Source organism: Euphorbia lathyris, chromosome 10 (assembly GCF_963576675.1).
Source record: "Euphorbia lathyris chromosome 10, ddEupLath1.1, whole genome shotgun sequence".
NCBI lineage: Eukaryota > Viridiplantae > Streptophyta > Magnoliopsida > Malpighiales > Euphorbiaceae > Euphorbia > Euphorbia lathyris.
This window is the reverse complement of record NC_088919.1, coordinates 1,452,724-1,460,761: the sequence shown is the minus strand read 5'-3', so window position 1 is coordinate 1,460,761 and position 8,038 is coordinate 1,452,724. Positions and strand designations below refer to the sequence as shown.

General features: G+C 35.8%; 1 non-coding gene across 1 annotated transcript; it reads left to right on the top strand.

Annotated features, from left to right (window-relative positions):
* Nucleotides 1-536: 536 nt before the first annotated feature.
* On the top strand, nucleotides 537-643 carry LOC136210102 (small nucleolar RNA R71). Its single transcript, XR_010677809.1, has one exon. It is a non-coding gene; the product is annotated as a small nucleolar RNA R71 (small nucleolar RNA).
* Nucleotides 644-8,038: the final 7,395 nt, after the last annotated feature.

Here is an 8,038-nt window from a genome sequence, read left to right as displayed (position 1 = left end):
GATAAAGTGCTAATCGAATCTCTTGATTGATTTTGATAATTAGTAGTACGATTTTGATTAGCATTAACATTATTGTTGTTATTATCTCTCCAGTTAAAGTTAGGATGATTTCTCCACCCAGGATTATATAAGGATTATTAGTTTGGTTTTGCCCTTGGACAAAGTTTACCTGTTCAATTTCACTCATACCTTCGCAATCCACATCCGTTTGGATTGGTTGACCATTAGGATCACACGGTGCCATAAACCTATCAATTTTGTGCGACAAGGCAGAAAATTGGGCTTGCAACATCGCTACTGGATCAAGATTCACTATACCTTTAACTGATGATGTTGTTGAGGATGATGGTTTCGCTGATGGTAGGTGTCCACGTTCCGCGGGCCACATACAACTGTTAATTGCCATTTCCTCTAAAAGTTCTCTTGCTTGGGCAGATGTTTTCTTCATGAATAACCCTCCAGACATAACGTCCAATGAACCTCTAGTTGTAGGATTTAATCCATTATAAAATGTTTGCATTAAAAGTTCAGCGGGCAATTGGTGGTGCGGGCATAAACGTTGAAGTTCTTTAAAACGTTCCCAAGCCTCATAAAGAATTTCACTATCATTTTGAGAAAAAGACGTTAATTCTTTAATGACTCTTGCCGTTTTTGCTAAAGGAAATTTTTTTGATAAAAATGCTTGGGCTAACTGCTCCCAAGTCTCAATTGATGCGGCTGGCATAGAAGTTAACCACTCTTTGGCTCGATCCTTCAAAGTAAAAGGAAAAAGACGAAGTTTGATTGCTTCTGCAGTTACATCAGTAATTTTAAAAGTGTCACAAATTTCTAAGAAATTTGTCAAATGGGTATTAGGATTTTCGTTAGGTAACCCGTAAAACGTTACATTATTTTGCAACATATTAAGCAACGCTGGCTTAATTTCAAATTGATTTGTATTGATTTGGGGTCTAACTATACTGTTTGTTACACCGGCCACTCCTGGCCTAGCGTAATCCATAAGTGTGGCCATAACTTCTGGCTCGGTAATTCTAGTTTTTATTGGGGTTTTCTTTTTCTTTTTCTTTTCTCTCTTGTTCTTTTTAAGGGTCTTTTCAATTTCTGGATCAAAAGGGTCTGGTGACGTGCCCAAACTTCAAGAACTGCGTATGAACTTGAAATTTTTCACGAACCGAAACTACCTACAAAACAGAATTTTTGAAAAGCAAATATATTAGTAATTGAAAATAAATAAAATATAAAAGTTTGAATAAATATGAATAAACCTAGATTCATAATAAAACACGAAAAATTTAAAATTTTGTCAAAAATTTTGGCGTTCCCCGGCAACGGCGCCAAAAACTTGTTGAGCGATATCCGCAAATGCACGGTATACGCTTGTAGTAATAAAAGATATCGATCCCACAGGGAACGTTTTTTAACAAAACTTATTTATACTCGGTTGAATTTTACTTTTAAAGGTTTATAATATGGAAATCGTTGAATTGGATTTTGGTTATGAAATTGCTAGAATGAGAATTAGATTAGAATATTAAAGAAAGTTAGAAAAATATCCTGATTAAAGAATGAATTTGCAAAACAGGAACGTTTAGTACTTTTTAGAAAAGTAAACTAATGTATTCGTTTGCATTAAGCAAAGAAACAACTTTAAACTTTGTATGAATTATAAAGATGAAATAAATGACGGAACCTCTAATTAATTGGCTTTGAACGCGACAAAACCCTTTCGGGATAGTTGCCCTTAATCAAATTAAAACTCTTTCGAGATAATAATTTGCCTAAGTGTTCAACAAAGTTTCCTTGTAAAGATTTTGAATTAAACTACGTTTTAATGAAAACACCAGCAGTCACTTTAGTGGATTGGTTACCATAAGTGCTGCATAACGATCTATCGAATAGAATGAACTTTATTAGATGAAATATAAATTGATACAAGTTTACAGAGAACATGGAGCATTGAATTCTTCGACGGCGTGCAAGTGAACGGGTTGATCAATCCTTTCCTTGTGTTTCGTTAGAGTTTGTCAGGCTCAGGGGCGAATCCTCTACTCAATCTTCTCGCTGTAACTTCGTAATAGGGATACGGTCGGCCTCTACCAAAATGAAAACTAAACTGGAACAATGTCTAAACGTTACTGAATTTTTTATTAATTTGTAAACAATGTGTGTACATCATATTGCTATGAACAGAATCAAAAAATATCTTCTGAATCACTTGATTCGGAATTTCTGCATAAATTCTACACTAATTCTTTCTTCTACACATATCACATACATATCTTCAACTCTCCATCAACTCTTTATTTATAGATGTTGAAGATTCTTGATTGAAGTGTCGTGTCCGTTGTGAAGGATCGTGTCCGCTGCGGAAGGACGTCTTTATCCACCCGAACAGTCGTGTTTCGTTGAAATCGGACATGTGTTTATTGTGCTGCAAAGGTTCCTGGTCATACCGAGAATCCAAATTCACTACCGTGAATGGGGGAGCATCAAGTTGAGCTTCGGACGAAGGGAAGAAGTCGCTGAAGGACGCGTGTCGCGACCGTGAAAGAGGGGGGCCGCGGTCGCGGTACGGAGCTTTTTCTTAATTTCTGCTCTCGTTCGTGTCCTCGACTTGGCGTTATTAATTTTCGTCGTCTTTGACTCCTTTTGTAGGGTTTTCTTCTGTTTTTGAGCTCTTTTTGTTCCTATTTGGATTTTACCAAATATTTATGTACCTTGCATGAAAGAAACATATTCGAGAGTAAAAGCTTTCTAAACAGTTATAAATAGTATAAATTTGTAGCAATATTGATGTATTTATTGATGATATTTATGGTATATTTTGGACTTAACAGATACGATACTTATCACTTTATTACTTGTATCTAGTATACTTGGTAGAGTCACATCAGAGGACAACAAGCATTCCTAGCTAAAGTATAAGTTTCTACATTCGTTACAATTAACAAGAACGATATTTGATTGCAATGTTTTTCGCCCATTGAATTGCTTCCATACTTGTTTGAAATAACGTGCTCGTTATGAAATAAGGACTATAATCGATTCCGTCTCCAATCCAAACTCTAGCTGCCTCCTGAAAATACATGCAAATATATATAAAAAATTGACAACTATATTCAGATTTGGCGCTAAACGGGTCCGTGGACCTCCTGCACATAAGCAGGCGGGTCCAGGACCCGCCAACATTTAAAGGGAGGCGGGTCCAGGACCCGCCTCCCTTTAGTGAAGGGCGAGTCCTAGACCCGCCCTCGTCTAAAGCGGGGCGGGTTCGTGACCCTCCATTGACAAAAAATAGAATTAAATTGTATCAAATTATAAAATTTTAAAAGTACATTAGATTGTTACCTCGTCTTCGGAGTTTTCGTGTGCCGACGTTCTCGGATCCATAATTTTTGCTTATGTGCTTTGTTCGGGAGAGAGAAAGAGAGAGAGGAGGGTGATTTCAAATTTTTTTGGGAAATAATGGAAGGGGCATAATGGGTATGTAGGGGGACGGGGGCTGTAAAAAGGGAGCGGTGTACAGTAACACCCAAAAAAATTCATATATATACGTGTTATAATCTGAGTCATCAAGAACCAAATTTTAATTACCAAAGTAAAACTTGTAAAAAAATTGTGTCTAATAGAAAAAAAATCAGATTTAGGGAGAGCTGATATTCAAACAAAAATTAGAAATTTGGATTTAATCGAGGACTAACAAACCAAAAAAAATAGAATTTTGGATTTAGAAAGTGTCTAACAAACCCAAACAAAATAGAATTTTGCATGTAGAGAGGGATCTAATAGGATCTGGCCAATTTTGGGGGTGCTAATTCATTATCCATCAAAATTTCTTGGAAACAGGGGACGGAACCACCACAACCTCAAATTTGTAGAGACAGGGGGGCGAATCTACCCCTGGTTATGGTGGTTTCAGCGGTCGGAAGTTAAGTTTTGGGATGAAAGAGATAATAAAATATTATATTTTGGGATTGTGTGTTAAGTTTTGACACTCTTTTAGACACTCTTTATTAGATATGCTCTAAGACCTCAAAGGCTCAATTCTTAATATTTATTTAGATAGTTACTAATTGTCCTAGCCTTTAAAATTTTGGTTTTAAGCATTATTAAATTAATTTGTAATCTATAACATACATATACTTATTTGGTTAATTGATTTTGAAATTACCAATTCTAAATTAATGAAGCTTTTTTTATAATTTATAGCATTTTAAACATTTAAATTAAAAGCATGAATATTTTGGTTATTTGGTTGGTTACTGAACTGAAAATTTTCGGTTGGTCAAATTCTATTTTTTCTATTTTTTTTAAATGATGTCAAGTTTTGTTAACTTAAATAAGATGAAAGAATATTGCTAAGAAATGGTGGTGAACATGCCCACTCACCCCGAACAGACACAGAATTGACTGTTTTTGCTAGTGCATGGGCAGCCGAATTCGTTGAACGCTTAATAAAGGAGATAAAACATAGCTCTAAATCTCATAATAAATGAATACAATCAGAAATAATGTTAACTAAATACGAATGACCTTCTAAACCCATTTGAATTGCCTTGACTATGACAGGACAATCCGACTGAATTTGAATTTTCTCACTGGGGCGATGCATCTTAATCCAAATTAAAGCTTCTTTGATAGTCATGGTCTCGGCTAGCTGATGACTGAGATTTTCTTGAAAAGCTCTTATCTTAGCTAGAATGCATTCTCTAGAGTGATTATTTGATGATGTCATAGATGGAAAAAGAACTTTTGCTGCATGAATTGAAAAGAAAAGAAGAAACTTGTAAAAAATGATAAGATAAAACCAAACTTGTTAAATGACAAAACAAAACCAAACTTGTCAGATGACAAGACTCATAAACGGAGATGAAAAAACTCAAAATTCCCCTTTTAATCAACATTATTTAACTTATCTTCTTCTCTATTAAATTCGGTTATTTTAGTTATTTGGTACGGTTCAATACTTGAAATTACAAAAACATTGATTTGATTAACAGACAATTCAATTAGAAATCGAAATGATGCTTAGCCCTAAATGATATTTCATTAATAAAAGAATAATCTCTATAAATATAACCAATTGTCAAATCTCATATAATATAATAACTACTTGAACACGTTCAAAAAAAAATGTGGGTTACTTCTTCAACCTCCGGGTTTTCCATACAGTCCCTTGCTCTCTGTTTTTTAAACAAAGGAAATTCATTGATTAACAGAAAAATGTACAAAACGGACTCCAAACAACTCATAATAGAAAATGAATGAAAATGATTAGCATTAGAAAGAGCATTCCTAGCTAAAGTATAAGTTTCTACATTCGTTACAATTAACAAGAACGATATTTGATTACCATCAATCTTTAGCGTGTTGGCACTATCAAATTCACAATATTAGAAAGAAGAGAAAGGTTGCATTATTTTCCTTTAGAGATTGCCAATTTACAGAGTTTGCTTCTCAATCTTTTTTATTACAAATTAACAATTTCCAATTCAATTTTGCTTTTTTTTTTTGCGCATCACTATATTCTAGAAATAAGGTTATGTTATTTATCTTTCCTTTAGGTACGGGATTGGAAACTTGAGAATGTTGTATTTACTAACAAATTTTGTTTATTTATTATTTAAGGAGAAAGAAATGGTTGCTTGTTCATTGCTAATCCATTTCAATAGGGATGGCAACAGGTATTGTATCCGTGGGTATAAAAGGGTATATGAATAATTGAACTATTGGTCTTTGTATTAATGTATGAGACTCTTTAAATAGAGTTTACAGGAAAACCAATTACAACAGATAATAAGTTTGAAAGTGGGAGCAGTTAATCTAGGAGAGATTACAGGAATAGTTGAGAATAATAAGCAGAAGATCAGGGAACAATATTGACTGAGTTTACAAAAATATTAACAGTAAACTTGACTTGGTCGTATCCTTAACATTCCCCTCAAGTTAAAGGTGGGTTAACCTTTAACTTGTCACGAAGCTGAAAAAATTTGGACTTAGGCAGTGGTTTTGTGAGGATGTCCGTTGTTTGATCGATTGTAGAGATATATGAGACCTGAATTTCCTTTCGTGCAACTTGATCATGGACGAAGTGAAAGTCGATCTCCAAATGTTTCGAATGGTCATGAAAGATTGGATTCGCGTTGAGGTAAGTGGGACCCAAATTATCACACTAAAGGACCGGTAGTCGAGAAGGACCGAACCCAATTTCACGAAGAAGAGACCGGATCCATAAAATTTCAGATGCAAGGGTTCCGAGTGCTCAGTACTCTATCTCCATTGAGGAATGGGAAACACATCGTTGTTTACATGACCGCTAGGAAATAAGATTAGGACCCAGATATACGGCGTAACCGGAGGTGGATTTTCTGTCATTTAAGTCACTGGCCCAATCGGCTTCTACAAATCCGATGAGAATAGTGGACTGTCTTCGTCGGAATAATAACCCATGACTCGGAGTGGACTGTAAATACCGAATGATCCTCTTTACGGCTTTCCAGTGTGCATAAACTGGCTAACCTTATTAACAGCGAAGCTTACATCTGGCCGTGTTATGGTAACATACTGCAATGCGCCCACTATGCTTTGGTACAGGCCCAGATCATCAAAAAATTCACTAGAATCAACAGTTAACTTGGTTGAGGATCAGGCCGGTGTTGAGATGCCCTTGGCTCCGTCCATATGCGTTCGGTGAAGTAAATCAGTAATATATTTCTGTTGGCATAAGTGAAGAGAGGTGGGCTGCCAAAGTGCCTCTATGCCAAGGAAATATTTCAATTTTCCAAGATCCCTTATAGCAAAACGGCTTTGCAATTTCACAATTAACGAATTAATCACTTGAACTGGTGATTAATATATCGTCAACATATATTAAACAAAATAATTGATAACCATGAGCATTAATAAAACAGAGGGATCTATCAGCTTTGGAACACCAAAAACCAAGTTATGTAAGAGCTATAGTTAAATATCTATGCCTCATTCGAGGAGCCTGTTTAAGACCATACAGACTTTCCTTTAACCTGCACACATGAGATGGAAAATTAGGGTTAACAAAACCTGGAGGCTGCTCCATAAAAATTTCCTCATCAATTGTTCCATGAAGGAACGCATTTGATAGTCTATCCATGTTGAAGAGTAAGAGAAAGCATCACACGAATCGTTGTTGGCTTGATAACATGACTAAAGGTTTGATCAAACTCTAATTCGGGTCTTTGATAGAAGCCTTTAGCAACCAATCGTGCTTTGTAACGGTCCATTGTGCCATCCGGATTTAATTTCCCACTAAAGATCCAAAGACAGCCAATATGATTTGTGACATTATCCGAGGGTACAAGTTCCCATGTACCATTAGCAATGAGTGCATTGTATTCAGCATCCGTAGTAACTCTACATTCAGGTATTCGAATTGCCTTACTGTAAAACTTGGGGTTTCAATTTTTACCACGTCCTAATGAATTTTGGGATGCAAATTCCCTGTTTGTGAACGTGTGACCATTTTATGGGTTTTAATAGGATTGGATGGGGCTGGTTGGGTAGTTATTGGTGGTGGAGGGGGTGTATTTTGGTTGGTATGTGTATTAGATGTGAGTGAGGGCTGATTTGGTGGTGTATGCGTTGGGTTGGTATTATATTGGGTAAAATCAATGATAAGGGGTATAGAGGACGGTGAAGGCTGGGCGGGCTATTGGGGAGTTGTAATTTGTCTAATAAATTGGCCAGAAGAGACATATGGAATTATAGAATTGGTATTTGGATTTGAGGAAGGGGTGGACCGAGTGGTATTTGGATTTGTATTTGGAGGAATTACTGTAAATAGCTCTTTGACTGAAGGGAAAGTAATGGTGGGGGAATTATCTGACTGAATGACTAAAGAAACCGAACAACTTTCATCTTTTAACTGCAGAAATGGGAACACATGTTCATTAAACACAACATGGCATGAGATGAACATTTTATCTGTAAGCAAATCAAAACACTTAAAGCCTTTGTGAATTTTGCTATATCCAAGAAAGATACATTTTTTTAGAACGAGCAA